General features: G+C 37.1%; 1 protein-coding gene and 1 pseudogene across 2 annotated transcripts in view; one reads left to right on the plus strand and one right to left on the minus strand.

Moving 5' to 3' along the window:
* The window catches only part of NRXN1 (neurexin 1), a 1,648,890-nt gene that overhangs the window by 1,315,278 nt on the left and 311,328 nt on the right, over positions 1-22,284 (minus strand). The window lies entirely within an intron of this gene.
* LOC102838668 overlaps positions 1-22,284 on the plus strand; it is a 44,348-nt pseudogene that overhangs the window by 5,948 nt on the left and 16,116 nt on the right.

The raw sequence follows: 22,284 nt of genomic DNA on the forward strand, positions 1-22,284 counted from the left end.
ACACACACACACACACACACACACACACACACTTGGTTTGGCATTCTAGGATCAGTTCTGGACTGCTAAACACAAGAAGGTTGGTGGTTTAAACCCACCATTTGCTTCTTGAAAACCCTATACAGGGTCACTATGAGTCAGAATTGATGAGACAGCACTTAATGACTATATATAAATATATATGAACTTTTGATTTTAGCAACTCAGTGTTTAATACTGGCAAACTACTTAGGCACATCGGGAGAGCCATTTCTGTAACATGGCATGACGATTCCTCTGCAGTGTAAAAATGACACCACAAAATCTGTTTTTATTCACCTCTATAACGAATTGGCTCAGTTTAAACGCTAAGCAATAAAAGGCTTCGTCCACACTCTCAGTATCTACCAATTGTGAAGAAAGAAATGAGGCAGAGCTCTGTGTGAGCCTTTTTCAGAGCCTGCCAACATGGGGCCTGGGTTTTCGGACAGAATTTCATAAATGGAACAAATGAAGACTAATGATCCTTCCTGTACCTCTCTGCCATTATAGCCCCATCAAGTTGAAGACAAGTAAGATTATAGGATTTAGACAGTCCTCGTGGGAGAATTGGCAAGTAGATTATCCTTCTGCCTGCTTAAAAATAGTTTTCATTTTGATCTGAGTTATATCACTGTGTATATGAAAGGGAGAGAGGATGACAGAGTCTGTGTGGCAGTTTCCCCTTTTGTCTTCCACATTGATGCATTCCACCTGCACTTTTAACATCCAGATGTTATCATATTTTAATTATACTGATTAATGTCTACGTAAGAATTGCAAACGGTAAACCAACCTTTCCTCAAATTAGTTAAATCAATCTGCTTAAAGGCAGAACAGTGAAATAAGACACCGGGCTAAGATCATATAAGAGACGGAAATGTCTTCATCTGTTTTTGTTTGTGTGCTTTTAATTAAAGGTGACAGAACGGTTCTTCTGTCACCATAATGCAGCAAGCACGATGTGCAAAGATGAGTACATTTAGAGCTGTAGGTAATGTTGTTGATTTAACATTATTACACTCACTCTTGGGAAAACATCTATGGGGGGAAATGAGAAAGAGAGAGAGACAAGTATCTACATAAAAGTGGAAAAAGATATCGAAACAAATGCTGCTATCTCCATCTCTGGAGATCCTTGGGAAAAGAACCACAGCAAATCCCAGTCACTAAGACCAGAGATTCAATTTCTGACATAGATTTCAGCCTTTCCAAGTGTCTTATCTTATGCATCTCTGGCATGCTCTTCTTTAGGGGAAAAACAAAACAAACCACCACAAACCAAGAAAATCGGAAAACCTCTTACCCAACAAATTAAGTAATTTAACATAAAATAGGAGAATTCTCTATCTTACCATATTTTCAGGAGAAAGGAAAGCCAAAAACAAGTAAAAAGACAGGAAAAAAGGAAGGGGAAAGGAAGGCTTTGTAAGAATCATGAAAAGGTCAGGAAGCATGATTTAGTCTATTTTTCTGAAAGAGGAGCAGAGGGATGAGGAATTCTATGGGTACCAGTGACCCATCGTGAACTTTCTGAGCACATGATCCTGACTTCTCTCATGTACAAATGGAGATCTCACCACTTCTCTAAGATGTCATAAGGATTAAATGATATAATATAGATGAAAGTGCCTTGAAAATTTCTGTATACCAATCTGCCGAGAGATAAAGAGCCCATAACATCTTATGCTTCAAAATAAGAGGATGTAAATGTTGCTTTTTCACTCAGGTATTTTATCTTATCTGCATCATTGCCTTCTCCTCTCTTTTAAACACTATTTGCCAAGAGTTTTCTGTTCCGAGTACATCAATGTCATATAATAATTCCATACAAAACTTGTTTATATGTGCCTGATGCTAGTGGATAAGGACAAAGTAATCAGTTTTGTGTGATCAGTTTTTTAACATTGTAGGTCCTTGTATCCAAGATATCTACTACTGTGTGAATAAGAGTGAGAAACGTCCTTATAAACAGATCTTCAAATCTGAGACAAGGTTATATGGGAGAAAACCCAATGCTGTCAGGACGATTTCAACTCAGAGTGACTCAGAATTTCTGAGAATAAGAGAAAACATTACACACAACCGTGATGATGGGCATAGTTGCTATTCACTATGTGCCTAGTATGTACTTATAACTCAACCTTAAGAAACAAAATTGAATGAAACATCTCTCTATCCATACAGAGATTACAATGTTTAAGGGTAAAATAGATATGCAAAAGCGGCAATTACCATATAAGCAATATGATAGGGAGGATCTCTGGGTGATGCAAAAAGTTAACATGCTCAGATGCATCCTGAGGCGCATCATAAGGAAGGCCTACCTATCTACTTCCCCAAACAGTAAGTCCCTGAAAGCCCTATGAAGCACAGTTCACTTATGTGTGTCAGTATAAAACTGTGTGGAAGAAGCTTGCCAGGTCTTTCTTCCAGGGTTCCTCAGGGTACCTTCAAACTTCAGCCTTCTATATAACGATCTGGACAACCCTGGGACTTCTTGAACATGAAACAGAATCAAATCTACTCAACAGCAACTGCCACTAGAATTGGAACATGATAGGGTTAGTGTACTGGATTGCAAGGTCAGTTTGAACAGCAAGGTCAGTGGTTCAAATTCACAAGCCACTCCTTGGAAATCCTGTACAGGGTCGGTATGAGTTGGCACTGACTCAACAACAAAATAGTCTTAAGTGGACATGGAAAGTTTCTCAACAAAGTTCTAACCCAAGATAGTTCCTTGATTGGTAGATGCAGAGATGTGAAGAGTGGGTGAGAGGTGGATTAGGTAGCAAACATTGGGGAGGTGGGGAAAGGAATTGAAGAAAAAGGGGGCAGGGCATAAAAGGCAGAGAAATAGCTTGTGTTAGGCTTCTGGGTTAAATTGCTCTGGTAGCATAGTGGTTACGAATCGGGCTGCGAGCCACAAGGTCAGCAGTTTGAAACTACCAGCAGTTCTGTGGGAGAAAGATGAGGCTTTCTGCTCCCGTAAAGATTTACAACCTCAGAAACCCTGTGTAGGGTCACTATGAGTCGGAACCGACTCCACCCACGCCACAGCACATAACAACAACAGGCCTCTGGGTTAAAAAAATAAGGCACTTTTAAGAAATGTCATACAGCCTAGAATGGTTGAAGATTTTAATTGTAATTTCACCTTTCCTTGTAAATTGTCTTATTTTCTATATAAATTCAGACAACTACATCTTTATATGCTTACTACTCTGATCCAAAATCTTGATTCATGCCTGCCAACTCCTCCATAGAAGCAAAAAGAAAAAAGGCAAATAAAACATGTCTGTGACGTCCAAACAGGCTTCCTTCTCTTAAATGCCATCATGAAATGATAGAGTTTAACAAAAATTCATTGAAGCTTCATCTTTCAAGCACAATGTAAGTTAAAATAGATTCCAGTTCCATTCAATCTCAGCTACAGGGCAATCACAACTGTAACTAACACCTACTTCTTTCATCTTTTGACAATGAAATTAAAATATTGCTTCATGCTGCAGTGGGGAAGAACACTCTAAAATAAATAATCCCAAAGTTGAAATCAAACTGAAAATAACAGCAGTGTCTTTCTGAGGCAGTGGGCGTCAATGTTAATGAATGGAAGTTTTGCACACAAATAGAACAACTGCACACTGATTTTGAAAGCATATGGGAAGAAAATTAAGTTAAGCTATGGACAATAGTAGTGTAGTGGTTATGAATCGGGCTGCGAACCACAAGGTCAGCAGTTCGAAACTACCAGCTGCTCCGCAGGAGAAAGATGAGGTTTTCTGCTCCCGTAAAGATTTACAGCCTCAGAAACCCTGTTTAGGGTCGCTAGGGGTCGGAAATGACTCAATGGCACTTAACAACAACAACAATGGACAACAGACAGTTTAGCATACATTCCAAAAATTACCACTTTAACCAAAACAGAGTAATGATTTCTAAAGGAGTGCATAGAGAAGAAAATAAGGAAGGCATTTGGTATTCACCTGAGACACCCAATCAGAGAAAAGTTGTACTAATTAAATTCAGGATTTATAACACATGGTAAGATGTGGAAGGATCATTTTTGAACACTAAATTCTACTTGCATATAGTTTGGAAAGACAGGAATCCCCAGGTCCTACATTTTCCAAATTATGTCCCTTAAAGACGATTGGTAGCTTTGTCAGTCAAGGCAAGTAAACTGTGTTTGAATGAATGGTACAGGTGGGGATGTGTTAGCCTCTTTTCACAAACCTGAAAAAAAAAATAAGTTGTCATAGAGTCAAATCTGACTCATAGTCATCCTGTGGGCGTCAGATTTGCTACCCTATTGTGTGGAAGCAGATCGTTAGATTTTTTTTCCAGGGTAGACTCCAACGTTAACCTTCTTCATAACCATTTGCAGAACTCTCTGTAAACTTGACCATTTTGATCTTCCTCTAGTGTCAACCTAGAATGTTCCACCAAAAAGTTGGATGCCTGCTTTTGACTTTATTCTCAGACAGAAATTAGGTCACTGTCTCTTGGCTTCCTGATTACAAAACACCCTGCATTCAGTTCCTGCAGTTCCTGCCTCTCACTTGGTCTGCTCCTCCTCTCTGGGGAATCCAATCTTGAACCAAAGAGATCTAGCAACATATGGAATTAAAAGCTGCTTTAATCACTCATAGAGTAGGTCATCTCAAGTCATCTGCTTCATTTGTCGCTTCCTCTTCTTCAGGCATTTAATCTCTAAATTTTGGAGTCCCCAAATTACCTGCTACCCATTCATTCATTCTCCCCAGATGGTTGTGGTTGTGTGCTGTCCAGTTGGTTCTGACTCACAGTAACCCTGTATAGAGTTTCCGAGGCTATAAATCTTTATGGGAGCAGAAAGGCTCATCTTTCTCCAGTGGGGTACTTGCTGACCTTGTGGTTAGCAGCCCAACTCAATTCACTAAGCTATCCGGCTTTCCCATTTCCTCTACACAAACAAACAAAAAAAACATTAAAGAAAAGCTAATCAGTGGTTTCCGGTATCCCCCAATTAGGAAAATCCACTTACTTTTCCTTAAGAGCAAAATGACAGTGAAAAATAAATTCTGGTACCTGTATTTGAGGGTTTGATTTTTTTTTTTTTTTTAATTGGGGAGGCAATTTTTCTAAATAGGATAAAATTTCTCAGATAAAAGGAGAAAGTAAGAGCTGAAACTGTATTTATCAGAAGTAAATGAAACTAAAACGGGTAAATAAAAATTTTCAAAATTGAGGCATGTATGTAACTAAGCTCTGGTAGCGTAGCAGTTACGAAACAGCTTGTGAGGCGCAAGGTCAGCAGTTCGAAACTACCAGCTGTTCCGCAGGAGAAAGCTGAGGCGTTCTGCTCCCATAAAGACTTACAGCCTCGGAAACCCTGTACAGGGTCGATATGAGTTGGAACCAACTCCACGGCACACAACAACAACATGTAACTAAGAGCAAAAGCTTTGGAGAGCTAGATTGCAGCTTATCGCTAAATGTAACTATAATTACAGTGGGATCAGATATTGGAGAAATTCCCTTATGGGTAGAAGCAGTCAAAATGCTAGTGTCAATTTCAAACTATTACTACAAAAAAAGTAGTAGCTTTGCCTATAAGTAAAGCTGCGGCTATTCTCTATGCAGGGGAGACGTAGACTTCCGTTCCAAGTTAGGGTTAATGCTTAGGGTTCTCAACTCTCACAACAGAATGTCAACAGTACCATCTGCTCATCTGGCTTCCAAAGGATGCACATAGATTCCTCTTCTTGCCCAGATTCTTCTCTTGCTTTAGGGCTTTTTCCTTCCATTTACTCCTTCGTGTGCACTTCCAAATTTGCCAAATGCACACTGGCAGCAACTAATGACTTTCCCTGAAGAACAGCTCGGGAATGAATTGAATTATCTATTCAGAAGGTTTCCTTGAAAACATTTATTTTTCCAGGGTACTCAGTTTGCACAGCCTCAATTACACACTTCAAAGTGTGGTAATTTAGAAGTTACTATAAAATTAAAACTTTTGTTAATAAATACTGTTTGCTTAAAGGTTAAAAATTACAATAATTCCCTTTATATCAAATTGCAATCTTCATTGGTCTTTATCTGCTTGTACTAATTGAAAGAATAGGTCTGGCGCTTCATGACATTAAGTACTATAGAGAAACCTCTAGAAGCATTACATTTTGGTTGTTGTTTTTGTTCCACATAGATTTAAAGTGTCTGCTGGAAACACAATATTATCACAACTTAGATGTGGGTGGGCATTATAAATAATTAAGTGGGAGTGTAGAAAGCAATATAAGCTAAGGAAACAGAAGAATGTCTTAAAGGATAAATTCAAATCCTACTTGAACCTGTTGATCTGCTTTAAAAAGGTCACAGACTTGAAAATCTATGTAGCTATTCTACTCGGTACATATCGGGTCTCTAAGAAATAGGACAGACTTCACAACAGCTAACAACAACAGCAATATCAAAAGGAACACTGGTCTGGGTTTCTTGTTGACTGACTTTGGGCATGATATAATCTCTCTGGAGACTGTGTGTAATACTATAATTATGTGTGACAAAACTGAAATTCCAAAGAATTGAAAATAATTTAAAAATAAAGAATTTGAACATAACTCTGGAATAATAAAATTAATTAGATATTTAAAGATAAAAATATATTTAAAGAAAAATAATAAAGACTACACTGACATCTTTTGTTTAGTTGTCTTCTCTACAAGATTCTAAGTTCCATGAGGCAGAGATCATATATATTTGGACCACCATTTTATTTCTAGCAACTAGAAAAATACAGATTAAACACTTAGTATGTATTGGCAGAAAGACTGAATAAGCTTAAATAGACAATCCAATATTACAGTACCATTATGTTCTGGTTTATCCATATTTTTACTAATATGCTAGATGCATATGGATCCTCTTTAACATAAAGTATTGGAAGGGATGCCATTGGTGATGGTTCATTATGTTGATGGTTCAAGAGAAGGGTAGGTCATGTTTAAGAAATATTTCTTAAAATATTGTTAAAGATAACCTAGATATAAATTCTCTAATAATGTGGAAGGCAATGACTTATATCACAAGGAGAAAAAAACCTAACAAAGTTAATTGATCTCACTGAATTGTATATATTAAAATGGTTGAATGGACAAATGTTATATTTGCTGTTGTTAAGTGCCTTCAAGTTGGTTCTGACTTTGTGTAGGGTTTCCAAAAATCAGCTGGTGGTTTTGACCCACCAACCTTGCAGTTAGAACTCCAGTGCTTATTAGCTATAGTTATACAATTAAAAGAAAAAAAAAAAAGAATAATACTTAAGGAAACATTATGACAACAGTATGGGTGAAAATGAGTAGTTGCATGGAATGGAAATGTCCAAAAGACATGTTTTGATAACACAGAAGGTTTATAGTCAGTGTCTTTCAGCTGAGTGGTCACGGAAGCAGTACTAATGTCCACTAAGTCACTTTTGGTTCTGCTATGACATCTTCATGCATAGGGAGCAAGGTTTCTTTGATATAAAGTTCCACTTGATTTTCACTCTAGGTAAGGAAGTGAGATGAACTTCATGAGCTTCCTCCTCAGAATAAAATCAGAGGTCCAAAGTTGTTGAACTTAACTCACCAAGAACTATTATTATAAAAACTGCAGAGGATTTGTTTATCTCTTGATTTTATCTTCATGGAATTTACAGGAACTCTTCCAAATATAAAGGGGTCTGATATTTCAAGAACAGAAAGGAAAAGGGGAATAAAAAATTTCCCTACTGTTTATCCTCTGCTTGTGAAGGATAAACAGAAGATTAAAAAACCAAGGGGATCTATTGGGAGAAGGTAACATTGAATCAGAGAAAATACCTGAATACCTGGAGTTGAGAATGTGGAGCAGAACTTGGAGAGTTGAACTTGAGCATGAGACACATCCAAGATGGTTGACCAAAACCAGGTTTATAATTTTTAAAAACAAATTTCTGCAACTCAGATTTCAATGGGATAGAGCTATGTTTCTCAACCAGGGACTCAATGTGGCCGCTATTTTGAACCCCAGATGACATTTGACAATGTTTGCAGACAGTTTGATTGTAACATCAGGTGGAGGGGAGATACTGGTACCTAGTAGGTAGAGCAAGGAATGCTGCTAAACATCTTACAATGCACAGGACACCCTCATTGCAACAGAAGCAATGGTCCAGCATGTCAATGTTGCTAAAGTTGAAACACTTTGGAACAGACCAACAATTAGCATCAATTCTTTTTTTTTTAATGGTGTTTTCGTTAGTCTCAAATGAGGACTAACTAACAAACTTCAAGAATGACCTTGTTATAAGGCACATCATTTGCTAGCATCAAATTCATACTTTTCTTTCATATTTAAAGTCTATCATAAGTTATTTCTCTCTCAAAAAACTTCTACAGTTTAACAGTCAGACATGTGATGGCTGTGAATTAGATGTCCCTATCATACTGCTTTAGATGGGGAAAGAAACATTCTGTAGTGTTTATAAGTCATAAAGAATTCTAAATATCTCCCACTCAACACATTCAGGCAAAATGATAGTATAATTTCTGTGCTGGGTGGCACTCTTTCATACCATTATGTGTCTTGTGAACCAACTGTAGGTAATGTACCATCTTCCTTTAATCAAATCTGCATTGTAATTTCTATATAAAAATTCAATTAAACACAAGAAGCAATTACTTATTTTTTATCACAGTATAATTTATTTTCCCAGAACAGCAGCATAAAAGTGTAAGGAAAGATCTCATCTACCTCTGTGTATTTAAACAAAATATGCCTGTTTTTAAAGAAATGCAAATGAAACACTGCCAAGTATGCAATATATTACCTATACATAATTCTCCATCTGCATCAACTTTATGGATGGGTAATATGGTTTAAGAGCATTTAACAAGAAAAAAATGTTAACAACTTTTTTCTTCATATCCAATGTTATGACTGAACACCCTTTCCTGACTCTTAGAGTAATTAGATGACAATCTGCTCATCAACCTCATCATGTCAGTTTTATGAATGACCCACATATGTGACATACAATCCCTAAAAGGCAAATTTTTACAAACCTCACAAATCTATCTTTTTAACTTTCCTGTACATATCTTTCCTCATTATCATCATCAAGGAATTTTAGTAACTACTAACTTCATGGATTTATGATAGTTGAGAAGACCTGGAGCTAATTCAATGTGTTTTCAGCTGGGACCTCTAGTCTTTTCACTCAAATCCATCCCACTCTGTGGATCAGTAGTTCTCAAGCATCAGCTTACACCAGAATCACTTGGAAGGCTTTCTAAGTAGGTGTGCAGGGCCCATGGATTTGCATTTTTCACAAAGTTTCAAGTGATGCTGTTGGTATTGGTTTGAATATCACACTTTTAAAAATTAATTTTTCAGCATGATGTAGGAATCTACATTACCTCTTATCAACTGCAGCTAAGTTTGCTTCACACCCTAACTTTTAAGTCATCATTCTCATTACTCACAAAAAAATTGACACAGATCAATCTTTTCCCACCTGGATGATTGTCCTCCCTCCCCCTTCCTTGTTTCCTCCCTCACTCCTTTTCTTCCTTCTTCTTCTTTCTCTTCCTCCTCCTTTTTATTATTTTCCTAACACCCATATGTCTATGATATCCAGACACAAAAATCACCTAAAACATAAAGCTATATCTTATCCATCCACCTAATATGAATTTCTCATCCATGTTGAACCACTTAATACTTTCTGTACTTAGCTTTAAGATACTTGTTTATAACTCAGTATCTTAAACTGCTTATAAAGTTAAAATCTTGGTGTATTCTTGTGGTGTATGGTCCTAATTAATATCATTGCATTATTTGTTTTATACCTTACTCATGACTATGTCTGCAAGAATGATTGGCTTATAACAGTATATAATATTGTAATGGTTGAAGGGCTTCTAAATAGTATTCCATCATTCATTGACGTTGCTGTGAGTTTCCTTAGCTTGATTTCAGCCCTATATGTCATTTAGGGATTTTTCAATAACTTTTTTTTTCAATAAACATTAGTTATAAAAACTAGAAAAGTCAAAAGACCCACGATTCAACCACAAAATAGCTACCAACTCAAACCAGAAGATATCAACCCCATAGCTTTAGCTTTCTCAGTGGCTATTAGTCCTATTAGTGGGGGAACTTAATGGAGGCAATGTTAAATGAGGCTAGAACTAAGTGCAATACTATCAACCTAACTAACTATAAGAGGAATCCTGGGAAGCTGAGTTAAGCATGTTCAGATACTCCAAAATTGGCCTGTGGTAAGAGGGGAAAGATAATCCAGCTCCCTAAGCTAATTTTCATATTTTTAAAAATACCATGGTTGGGTCTATGGGAACTAATAACTGAAAGATAGTTTAACTGTTCTGTCATGTTTTTTGTATCACTTAGTTCTGAATATAGATATTTCAGTATGAAGGTCTCTGGCTACACATGTGATATAGGTATCAAAAGAGTTGAAGCACTATGAGAAGACTTGAAAGGATGTTCAGGCTCTCCTTGGCTGTTCATTTTCTTAATCTTGGTAAGATGGCTAATTCTCTAAGGTATACAGAAGAATTTCACACCTCAAAAATAGTTGTCTTAAGTTTGTCTTTCCCCAAGTGATACCACACAAGTAAAGTAATGAATGAACTTTCTGAGTGTTAAGAAATTTCTGGGAAGGTGCGAAAGCATTTATACTTAAAATTTGCTGGTCAGATTTAAAGGTCCAAATTCATGATTACATCACATTAATGATTACGTTTCCACTTCTTCCTTTCTTCCTTGATAACAATATAATAAATCCAGGCAGTGTGGTCATTTTTAGTTTTTTCTTTTCCTTTTTGGTTCATAATTTGTTTTATTTATTCATACATAGGAGCTCATGCTGCAGACTTCTAAAAATACTCTCTATAAATTGGACATGATATTAGAAATGCATTAATGTCTCTTACAAAAAATTACAAGTTTAGACCAGTGATTCTCAACCCGTGGTAATTTTGATTCACAAGGGACATTTGATAATGTCAGAAGACACATTTGGATATCATAAGTGGGGAGGGGAGATTCTACTGGTATCTAGTGAGTAGAGCCCAGGCAGGCTGTTAAACATCTTAAAAGCACTGAACTCCCCACATCCCAACAATTACATGACCCAAAATATAAATAATGTCAGGTTCAAAAGTCCTGAGCTAAACCAAATGTCATAGCTGCAAGGTACAAGGGGACATGAGTACGCTTTGGAGAGAGAGTGATCTAAACTCTGCTACATATTAGCTATGCAAACTTGGGCAATTAGATTAACCACAAAACTTCAATATCTTCACCTTAAAAAAAATAAAATTTTGAAATTATCTCTGCATAATTTACAGAGAGGATCTCCAGAGCACAGTACCTATTTCAATACCTGATACATATTGCCACCAATTACCAGCTGCCATCAAGTAATTTCCAACTCATGGTAACCCCATGTATTGCAGAATACAAGTATGCTTCTTCATAAAGTTTTCATAGTTATGACCTATCAGATTTAGATGACCAAAACTTTCTTCCTAGGTGCTTCAGGGAGGGTTCAAACTATCAACCTTTCAAATATTAGCCCAGTGTTTAACCATTTATGCCACCCAAGACTCCTTGGTGCATATTTGACATGGAATAAACATTAGCCTTTGTACACTACAAGCACTCAATGAATGCAAGTTTCCCATTAGTTTAAATATATCTTGGCTCCAAGATTCAGCTAGGGAAACTGTTCTACAATAAACCAACCTCTTTGAAAATGGTCAGAAATCATCAATATATGTTTAGAGAACTTACGCATAATACTAAAATGATCAAGTTCTCTCTGTCCATATCAGAACACATCTATTTAAATATTTACTTTATGTCTGTCATATATTGAATGGGGGAGGGCTTGGTGAAACTTCTGCTTCAAAAACAGTTATACTCTAAACAGTTAGGCAGGTTTGCATGGGCTAAGTGGGACAGAGGTAAATAATGATGTATCCACAACCTTGGAACAAGGTTCAGGGATACAGGGTTTGAGGCATGCTTTGAATGGGTTGTTGTTGTTGTCGTTGTTGTTAAGTGCCATCGAGTCGGGTCCGACCCATAGCGACCCTGTACAGGGTTTCCGAGGGTGTAAATCTTTACGGGAGTAGAAAGCCTCATCTTTCTCCCGCGGAGCGGCTGGTAGTTTCGAACTGCTGACCTTAAGGTTCGCAGCCCGATTCGTAACCACTACGCTACCAGAGGTCCTTGCTTTGAATGGGTAAAAGAGGGCAAATAATGTTAAGATGTTTGGCTGTCTTTTGAATCTTGGTTTCCCTCGCCTACCAGTGTAAAATAGACACTTGAGGGGGAGAGAAAGGAATAGCCAGAAACATCACAATAGAAAGCTTGTAAGTCTGTCTTCAGCCTATACCTGATTAGAATACCTAAAAGGGAACTAGAACTTGCCCAGTGAAAGAGGCTTCCTGTGGAGCCTTTGCATTGCATAAAACCATAAGTGGAATCCTAACCCCATCCAGAATCTTCTGAGGTGGGAAATTTCCAATTGAATGGACAAGTAGACCAGCCTGGAGCAGTTAGAAGAACAGAAGATAGTTCTTGAAAGAAACACCAACAGAAAAAATCAAAACAATAATGGCAGTCCGATTAACTACTGCAAGAACAAGCAAGCTTTTAGCCTGGAAGCCATCAAGGCAAATGGTCGGGTCCCCTCAGAGCAAACCCCCTTCCAAGACTAAGACTCAAGGGGGATACACAAGCAGGCATGTGGTCTGGTTGTCATTGATAATGGGAAGTGGGGGAAAAACAGCAATGAAGTTGTGAGCTAAGTCTGATCACATTCAATAGACTCCAGTAAACCTGGGTTGAGACCTGGTTGACCAGCAGTATAGTAAGACCTGGGGACTCCTGGGCCCAGAGACAGTGACATGGCCACAGAGGACTAGAGCAGAGAGTGGAGCATCTAGCTGATGTGAAGTGAGGGCAGATGCACAAGAACACCCATACTTGCAGATAGTACCCACTTGACCTGGCTTCAATGGCTGGATTATCTGAACTCCACTAAAAGAAGAAAGCAGAGGGGAAAAAAAAGAGTAATCTGCTACAATTTGATGAACTTGACCTATACTAATGGATGTAGTAGCTCAAATGAGGGAACAAATCTTTACAGAGAGGATCATTTCCACCCCCTCAATACACAGGGTTGACATGGATAGGCAATTTAGGCATTGGCTACCCAAAATGGGGGGGGGGGCCTAAAAAGGCAAGAAGTGACTGGCTTACAAGAACCTAGTTCCAGAGGCTTAGGAGGATGGTAGAATCTCTACAGAGTGGTTTCCAATCTGTTAGGAGGGGGCTGATGAAAGGAGATGGAGATAAGACTTTTGTGGTTCAATAATGAATAATTGCTATCAGGACTGACTATGAGAGTTGGAAATGTAAAGGTAGATGTTTTGTAACAAAAGGAGGTGAGTGACAAAAGGAGGTGAGTGATTGATTTTGGATACCAGGAGCGGAGGTCCCTGGGACCATCAAGTGAGAAGAGTGGATTGCAGGACTCTACCCAGAGAAACAGCGATGCCAGAGTTGGAGGCAGAGACGATGAAGTGGAGAGATGGAGTAGCTGGGGACTCTGGACTCAGGAAGGGACAGGGGCTGTGTGCTGATGGCTGGGGGGCAGCCCTGTGTGGTGTACCCTTTGGTTGCTTGATTATGCATGGAAGGGATTGTAATTATTGCAATGAAACAAAATATGCTAGGATGAATGTAATGCTGGTGTTCTCCCATGTAAACCGTCACATAATTTGCATTAAAATCTTAAAACAAAACAATAAAAGAAACCAGATATACTCTATGAATATGTAAAATATTTACTAGATGATATAAAATAAACCTAAATTATTGGGTAATAATCACCCAATAAACTGCTTAAAGGGAAGGAACAATAAAAAGAAGTTGGACAAATACAGTGTTACATAATCTCTTGGAAAGGAGCTCTGGTAGTGTAGTGGTTATGAATCGGGCTGCTAACCTCAAAGTCAGCAGTTTAAAACTACCAACTTTTCCGTGGGAGAAAGATGAGGATTTCTGCTCCCGTAAAGATTTACAGCCTTGGAAATCTTGTGCAGGGTCGCTATGAGTCGGAACCGACTCCACGGTGTTCAACAACAACAACAATCTCTTAGAAGAAGCCAACAACAGTAACAGTATTAGTGAGCATTACTGCACTGGAAAATGTAGACCCCTCAAATTCCAAATCAATATTTTCCTCAATAATGTTAAATTCATAATTTGTTTGAAAAGTATTTGGTAAAAATAGAAACATCTTTCCAACCAGGAGTTTCTGCTTGATTCTATCTTTTTCAAGTGTTAGAGGACTGACAAATATTTCAGACAGCAATTGAGTTTCAGCACCACATGAAAAAGGAGTGATAACTTTATATGTGTATCTCTGATTCAGGGCTTATTTTCTGAACACCGCATCATTTTCCAAGGGCTCCTGAAACTTTCTGACTCAGCAAATTAATGCTGCACATTCTGTCTCTATAAAGTAAATCTGAAAGTTTTAGGAGGCAAACCAAAAGGAGGACAGCCTGTGCCTGCAAAGTAAAATCCATGGAAGTCATTCACTGATAGATATTTATGTATAAATGGGTTAAATCACATCAGGCAGTGTACCAAGGTTATTTCAGTGTCTCAAATGTAGTGCAATTACAAGCGTCTTGATCAGGTCTCTTTTGGATAAGAGTTTAGAAAGCCATTACAAATAATGCTTAAATATTAGATAAATTCAAATATTAACCTTTAATTTCAAAAGGTTAGGAGATTTTGATTCAATAATTTGAAAAGACTTTTCTACAGTGATGCTTTAATTGTTGACAGCAATTGCTAAAAAGTTACTATTTTAACAGTTGCTAAAAAGTTACTTTTAGCACAATGTATCTAAACACCTTGGTATTATGTCTATTTATCTATTATCTATGGTAATAAATTCATGTGGGGCTTATAAAAATAAGACAGATTAAGTTGCTTCACTTATTTATATATGCAGTGAAAGATGTCCAATAGAAATTCCTTTGATAAATGAATAAAAGGTTTCTGTTCTAAGAAGGTATATCATACTTTACCAGGCTTTTGCACTGTGTTTGGATTTCTGTGAGTACTTTTTAGTTTAGATTTGAAGAAAGGAAACTAACATTATGTCACTTGTTGTAGTTGTTAAATGTCATCAAGTCAGTTCTAACCCATAGCGACCGGGTATAGGGTTCCCACGGAGTGGCTGGTGAACTTGAACAACTGACTTTGCAGTTCAGACCGACTTTGTAGTCCAGCGCATTAACCCACAGAGCCACACCAGGAGTCCTAACATTATGCCAATAATGATGGCAAAATTGAAAGAGTAGGGTGAGTCATCAGCCCAGAGAAAGAGCCTGTGAGTAGCAGTAAGTGTGGGAGAAAGAGGAGAGGGAAAGAGAAGGAAGGGTAACAAAGAGCAAGGAGAAAAGAGGGCAAGGAGATGGATGCAATAGCCTTTAGGGGCACTGTAGGGTAATCACTGGACTGACTGAGAGGTCTGTCTGAACTACAAGGGCAGTGGTTCAGACCCACCAGCCTCTCCTCAGAAACCCTATACATGGTTGCTATGAATTAGAACTGACTTGGAACAATAACAGTGGTACTTGAGAACTACGCAGCAAAGTCTCCCGAACTCAGAGTGCCTGGGATATGTGATGCAGGGCAATAAAACCATCTGCTACATTATCTCTGGAGCCATGGTAGTATAGTGGGTTACACATTGGGCTACTAACCACAAGGTCAGTAGTTTGAATACCCCAGCCACTCCTTGGGAGAAAGATGTGACTTCAGAAACCCTACACAGGGTAGGGTTGCTATAGGTGAGAACTACTCCACAGCACACAACCACCGGCACACATTGTCTCTTGATGTTGTTTTGATGATTATAATATATATATAATTATTTGATCAGCACTGGACTTTGAACCACAAGGTCTGAAGTCCAAACACACCAGTAGCTCCTCAGAGACTCTATGTGGGGTCTTCAAGGAGTAGCTGGTGAGCTTAAACCACCAACGTTGCAGTTCAAACTGATCTTGCAGTCTAGCACACTGACCCACAATACCACACCAGTACTATATATATATATATATAATGTACAGTGTCTAGAATACTATGTCATTAATGGTTTTCTGTGTCTGTGTTTAGCATACAGTATTTGCTTAAGAATTATTTGCTAGATTAAATTTCCAGCTATGATTTTCTGACACTTCAAGATATGTCTAATGAAACACAGACTGACACATGTGTATGCAATAGAGACATCAAAATTACTTGAAGTTTACTTAAACTTAAAAGATGTGTAATTTGTGCAAATAAGTGAAATAAATGGTTTTTAAAAATGAATGTTGAGGAATCACAATTGCACAAAAAAGTCAAAAGTCACTATTTCCCAACTCTATGCTCTTTGATATCTTAGCAACTTTAGAACTTTAATTTTATAATTTATCCATTATTTTGGCTAGTTGCTTTCACCTCAAAGCTATTTTTACTTTTTAAAAATATATATGTAAGTATGTTGTTGTTGTTAAGTGTTGTTGAGTCAATTCTGACTCATAGCAATCCCGTATAGGGTTTCCAAGGAGCAGCTGGTGGGTTTGAACCTCAGACCTTGCAGATCAAACTGGCCTTACAATCCAGCACATTATTCTTACATGCCACGCCAGGACTCCATAGGTAAGTACATAGTCAGAATTAATAAGAGTATTTTCTCTTTTGACTTCCATTAAACTGAATTAACATTGATTTTCCATACAACCAAGTTACAATTTCCAATTCCTAAATGTCTCTTATTCATTAACAGAAACCATATCAATTATTTTCTATATAAATTTTATTTAAAATATGTGTTTCACTAATCAGTTTTGTCTATGTAAAACTTTCTTATTGCTGTATGTGTCATTGTAAAATTTTCATTACACAGTTATTGATATTTCTATCTCCTCAATCCTTCTGAGTCAAAAATTTTGAATATCATTTTATCCAACTTTAGACTTGCGTATTTAAATGTTTTAGTTGTTTACATATGGTTGGTTGTATGTAACAGCAATATGTATTGTGAATTAACTTATTTCTAGGAAAAACAATCAGGATACAAATTCCAGAACTCATGTATATGTTTTAGTGAAAAATGAGATCTTAGGTAAGAGATACATGAGTGACTTAAAAATTATCCCCACTCTGGCTATAGAATTTACTTCAATCAAATTTTTGAAAAGATAAATATACCTTGTTTTGAAATAATTTCCTTGCTTTTCAATATACTTTGCCCATCTGTTAGCAAGTGTTCATATTCCCTTATTGAAAAATATTTTTTGGCTGAACTGTAAGCCACAAATGTACTGCTGTCTTCATTTCTTCATCAAAGCAAATTCTTCATCCTCAAAGAGCTGCTTTCGGGGAACCAAACAGGTGAAAGTGATGGAGAAAGATCATGGCTATTGAGAGATAGATGTCTTAACACCTCAAAATAAAGTTTTTGTGGAGTGTCAACAGTACGGGCAGAGGTGTGTGGTATGCATTTTCAAGCAAAATCATAAAACACATGGATAGTAGTCCTCTGCATTTAATCAGAAGTTTAGGCTTCAGCTCTTCAGTGAACATCTCACTGTAATGAGCACTGTTGATTGTTGAACCTTTGTCCTGATAATGTTCCAATACTGGCCTTGAGAATCTCAGAAAACATAAACATCAATTTTCTGGCTGATGAACTTTTGAACCTTTTCTTGGTCAGAGACTGAGGATGTTTCCATTCCATATTCTTCCATTTACTCTCAGATTTGTAGTGATGAATCCATGTCTCATCACCAGTAATGATTTTTTTAAAAGAAACTTCTACTGTCCTTAGAGTATCAGTCCAAATTTTGTTTGCAGATGTCTAAATGGTTCTGTTTACTCTCTTCAATTAGTTGTTTCATTACTCATCTCACACAAACTTTTTGAAACCCAAGTCTGTCACGGATTAGTTCTTAGTCAGAGCCATGGCTGATTGGCAAATAATTTACCACATAATCCACTGTCATTCATTTATTTGACAGAAATATTTGACATGCACACTCAATGTTGTCATCACCCATGGGCTTGGACAGATGTTTTAATATAACTGAAGTATGGATCATTTTTGAATCACATTCATAGAATTCACAGCAGGGGAAAATACCTAGGGTTAAAAATCTATGCTACTGCATCAAACCTTTGATCAAAACTCCATTTTTTGGCCTTAAAAATAGATTGATAAATATGTAAATAAATAAGAGTGTCTGGTGAGATATACAAGAAAAACATTTAAATGGTAATAGTCATCCTAAAATTTTGTATGGACATACAAAATTAGGTATTATTGAGTTTACAATTTTATTATTTCATAATTTTATTATTTCAATTCAAGCTTTAATGTAATGGAAACAAGTGCCATGATTTGGTAAAACAATGAAATCTATCTAAAGACAAATTTCTAGTGATATAACTTTTAAGGAACAATAGATTTTGTAATATCAAGTTACTACTAAATAAATTCAGATTGTAACAACAGATGAGATGCTAAAAGTACTCAGTTGTCTATGCCTAGAAATTTGGAAGACTGCTATCTTCCCAACAGACTGGAGATCCATATCTGTGCCCATTCCAAAGAACAGTAAATCAACAGCATACAGACATATTGAACAATATCTTTAATATCATATATAAGTAAAATTTTGCTGATGATAATTCAAAAACAGTTACAGCAAAACATCAGCAGGGAACTGACAGAAAATCACATTGGATTTAGAAGAGAACATGGAACAATGTCAGACGATCTTGGCTAGAAGGAGAGAACACCAGAAAGATGTTTATCTGTGTTTTGTTGACTATGCAAAGACATTTGACTATGTGGATCATAGTAAATCATAGATAACAATGCCAATAAGAGGAATTCCAAAACACTTATCTGTGTTCATGAAGGACCTGAATGTTAACTAAAAAGCAGCTGCTGTAACAGAAAAAAAGAGCACTGATTTATTTTAAATCAGAAAAAGGTTTGTGTTAGAGTTGTGCAGGGCAATTTACATGCTTATTCAATCTTTATGCTGAGCAAATAATCTGAGGAACTGGAATATACGAAAAAGAACATTACATCAGTGTGTTGCTGTAAAACAAGCATTTTACTGCTAATCTAAATAGGCAGTTCAAATTCACCACCCTCTCCTCAAAAACCCTTTTATAGAGTCACTAAGATTCAGAACCAACTCAACAGTACTTAACAACAGTAACATCAGGATTGGAGGAAAACTCATTAATAACCTGCTATATTTTGCACCAGACTGCAAAAGCCATTTGAACTGCAAAGTTGGCAGTTCAAACTCACCAACTGCTCCTCGGAAACTCTATACAGGGTCGCTACTGGTCGGAACTGACTCTACAGCATTTAACAACAACAACAACATATTGCAGATATCAGAACCTTGACTGCTATAACTGAAGAGGACTTGTAGCTGATGAAGATCAAAGAAAACATCCTTCATTATGCACTACACCTCACCATAAAGAAAACAAAAATCCTCACATGTAGACCAGTAAACATCATGATAAACACAGAAAATATTGAAGTTTTCAAGAAATTCATTTTACTTGGATCCACAATCAAAGCCCTTGGAAGCTGCAGTCAAGAAATCAAATGACTTATTGCATTGGGAAAATCTGTTGTAAAAGACCTCTTGAAAGTGTTAAGAGTCTTCATTTTGAGGACTTATGTGGGCCTGACCCCAAGCCCTGGGAATGCTGGAAAATTAATAGGGAAGACCAAAGAATGAAAGAATCTGAATTATGATGTTGGCAAAGAATATTAAATATGCCATGGACTTCCAGAAGAATAAACTAACGTGTTTTGGAAGAAGTATTGCCAGAATGTTCCTTAGAAATGAGGCGAGTAAGACTTGGTCTCACGTACTTTAGACATGCTATCAGTAGGGACCAGTGCCTTAAGAATGACATAAAGTTGGTTAAATTGTTGTTGATGAGTGCCGTCCAGTTGGTTCCATAGCGACCCTGAACAGGGTTCCCGAGGATGTAAATCTTTACAGGAGCAGAAAGCCTCATCTTTCTCCGGCGGAACAGCCGGTAGTTTCAAACTCCTGACCTTGAAGTTCACAGCCCAATTTGTAACCACTACGCTACCAGAGCTCCTGGTTAAGTACAGGGTAGTAAAAGATGAAGACACTCAAGGAGGTGGATTGATACAGTGGCTACAACAGTGGACTAAAGCATTTCAGCTAATTGTGAGGATGGCTCAGGATCAGACCAGGCCGTGTTACCTTCTGTTGTGGGGTTATATGAGTCAGTACTGATTTGATGGCACCTAACAACAAGCTTAGTGGTTTCTGCTCCCGTAAAGATTTACAGCCTCAGAAACCCTGTACAGGGTCGCTATGAATCAGAACCGACTCCACGGAACATAACAACAACAACAACAACAAAAGCACTCTGCTTTTGGGTATTCGTTGTCATGTAAACCCTCAAAAATAGATTCGGTTATATGCTTTAACTCACAATGTCACTGTTATATTGTCAACAGCCTATGAAAAGAGACTAGAAACTTCGTAGTTCTTAACATTTTGAAAATTTCATATTTATGTGAAGAGACAAACCCAACCCAAGAAAATAAAATATGGTACAGAATACAAGCTTTTCTTTATCATAATATTTTCTGTGTTGACAGTAGAAAACTTCCAACAACAATAATAATTTACATGCCCCTACTTTCTTTCTTTATGAAATCTGCCTAGTACTCATTTCCTCTGATTTGATTACATTTACATACAATTTTAATTAAAGAACTACTAATAAATGTTTCAAGTACAGGAAAAATACACTTAATGAGTAAATTGTCAATGATGATGATGTGATACTTTTTTGTCATGAAACTTTATTGACACATTTATTCATTTTTTCTGTTCAGATATCATCTGTTACTCTCATCAGAATAGACTGACAAGACACTTATTTAAGCTCATTCATGATCAGTTGACTAATAATAGATGTTTCAAAATTGCAGGTGGGAATTTATACATGCTAAGTACTGAAAATCTCTTTAGTAAATCACTCAATTTCTCAATAATTTAAAAAATAAATCAAGAAACAAAACCTATTGCTGTGGATTCAATTGTATTCTAGTGACCCTACAGAACATGTTAGAACGTCCCATAGGGTTTTCATGGCTGTAATGCTTACAGAGAGGCCCTAGTGGCACAGTGGGATACACATTGATTGGGCTGCTAACTGCGAAGTCAGTGATTTTAACTCAGCGGCCACTGTTCAGGAGAAAGATGAGGTTCTCTGTTCCCATCAAAATGTATAGTCCTGAAATCTGATGGAGCACATCTACTCTTTTATAGAATCCCTATGAACCGGATTCAATGCAATTGCAGTGGGTAGTCTTTACAGAAGATCTCTTGCAGCAAAAGGGTAGGTTGGAACCAACAACTTGTTGGTTAGTCATCAAGTGCTTAACCACTGTGCTGTTGCTAGGGCTACTAAAATAGTGAGTAGAGAATAATGTTCATCCCTTTGCACTTTCAGTGTGTAGTTTTTGTAACTATTCATTGTGCAATGTTTTCTGACATGATTTCAATGTTGTCAATTCTCTTAAATTTTTCCCCTTGTCAGACAAAATTCTGGAAGTTTTTCAAAAGCATTATTTTTTTTTTAAATGTGCATAGTGGGCTTTATAAAGTATGATATTTGAGCTCAGCATTGCTGAATGTTAATCTTTGCATCACATTCAGATGTAGGCAGTGAGCATTCATGAAGAATGCTTACGTAGAAGTACGTAAGTGGAATGTTGGTCTCACTAAGCAATTTCTTTTTCACATTTGATATTAGTTTCAGCAACATGCACTTTTCACATATTTCTGAGTTGATAACTGGATGATAACTCAGGGCTTTAATGTTAGTTGTTCTTAGGTTGTGTCATTGACATGTGAATATGTTCCATAATACTATGACAAACCTCATGTGGCACATTAGGATAAGCACTGGATTGCTAGCTAAAAGATCTCTGGTTCAATTCCACCAAACACTCCTCAGAAACTCTCTAATTTGTCACTGAACAACTTAAAATGACAAACCTCAATGGCTTTATTGTACTTCATTTAAAATTCTCTCAGGGTTGACATTAACAAAGGACTTGTGATAGTTGCA

Source organism: Chrysochloris asiatica, unplaced genomic scaffold, assembly GCF_000296735.1.
Source record: "Chrysochloris asiatica unplaced genomic scaffold, ChrAsi1.0 scaffold00024, whole genome shotgun sequence".
NCBI classification, from domain to species: Eukaryota; Metazoa; Chordata; class Mammalia; order Afrosoricida; family Chrysochloridae; genus Chrysochloris; species Chrysochloris asiatica.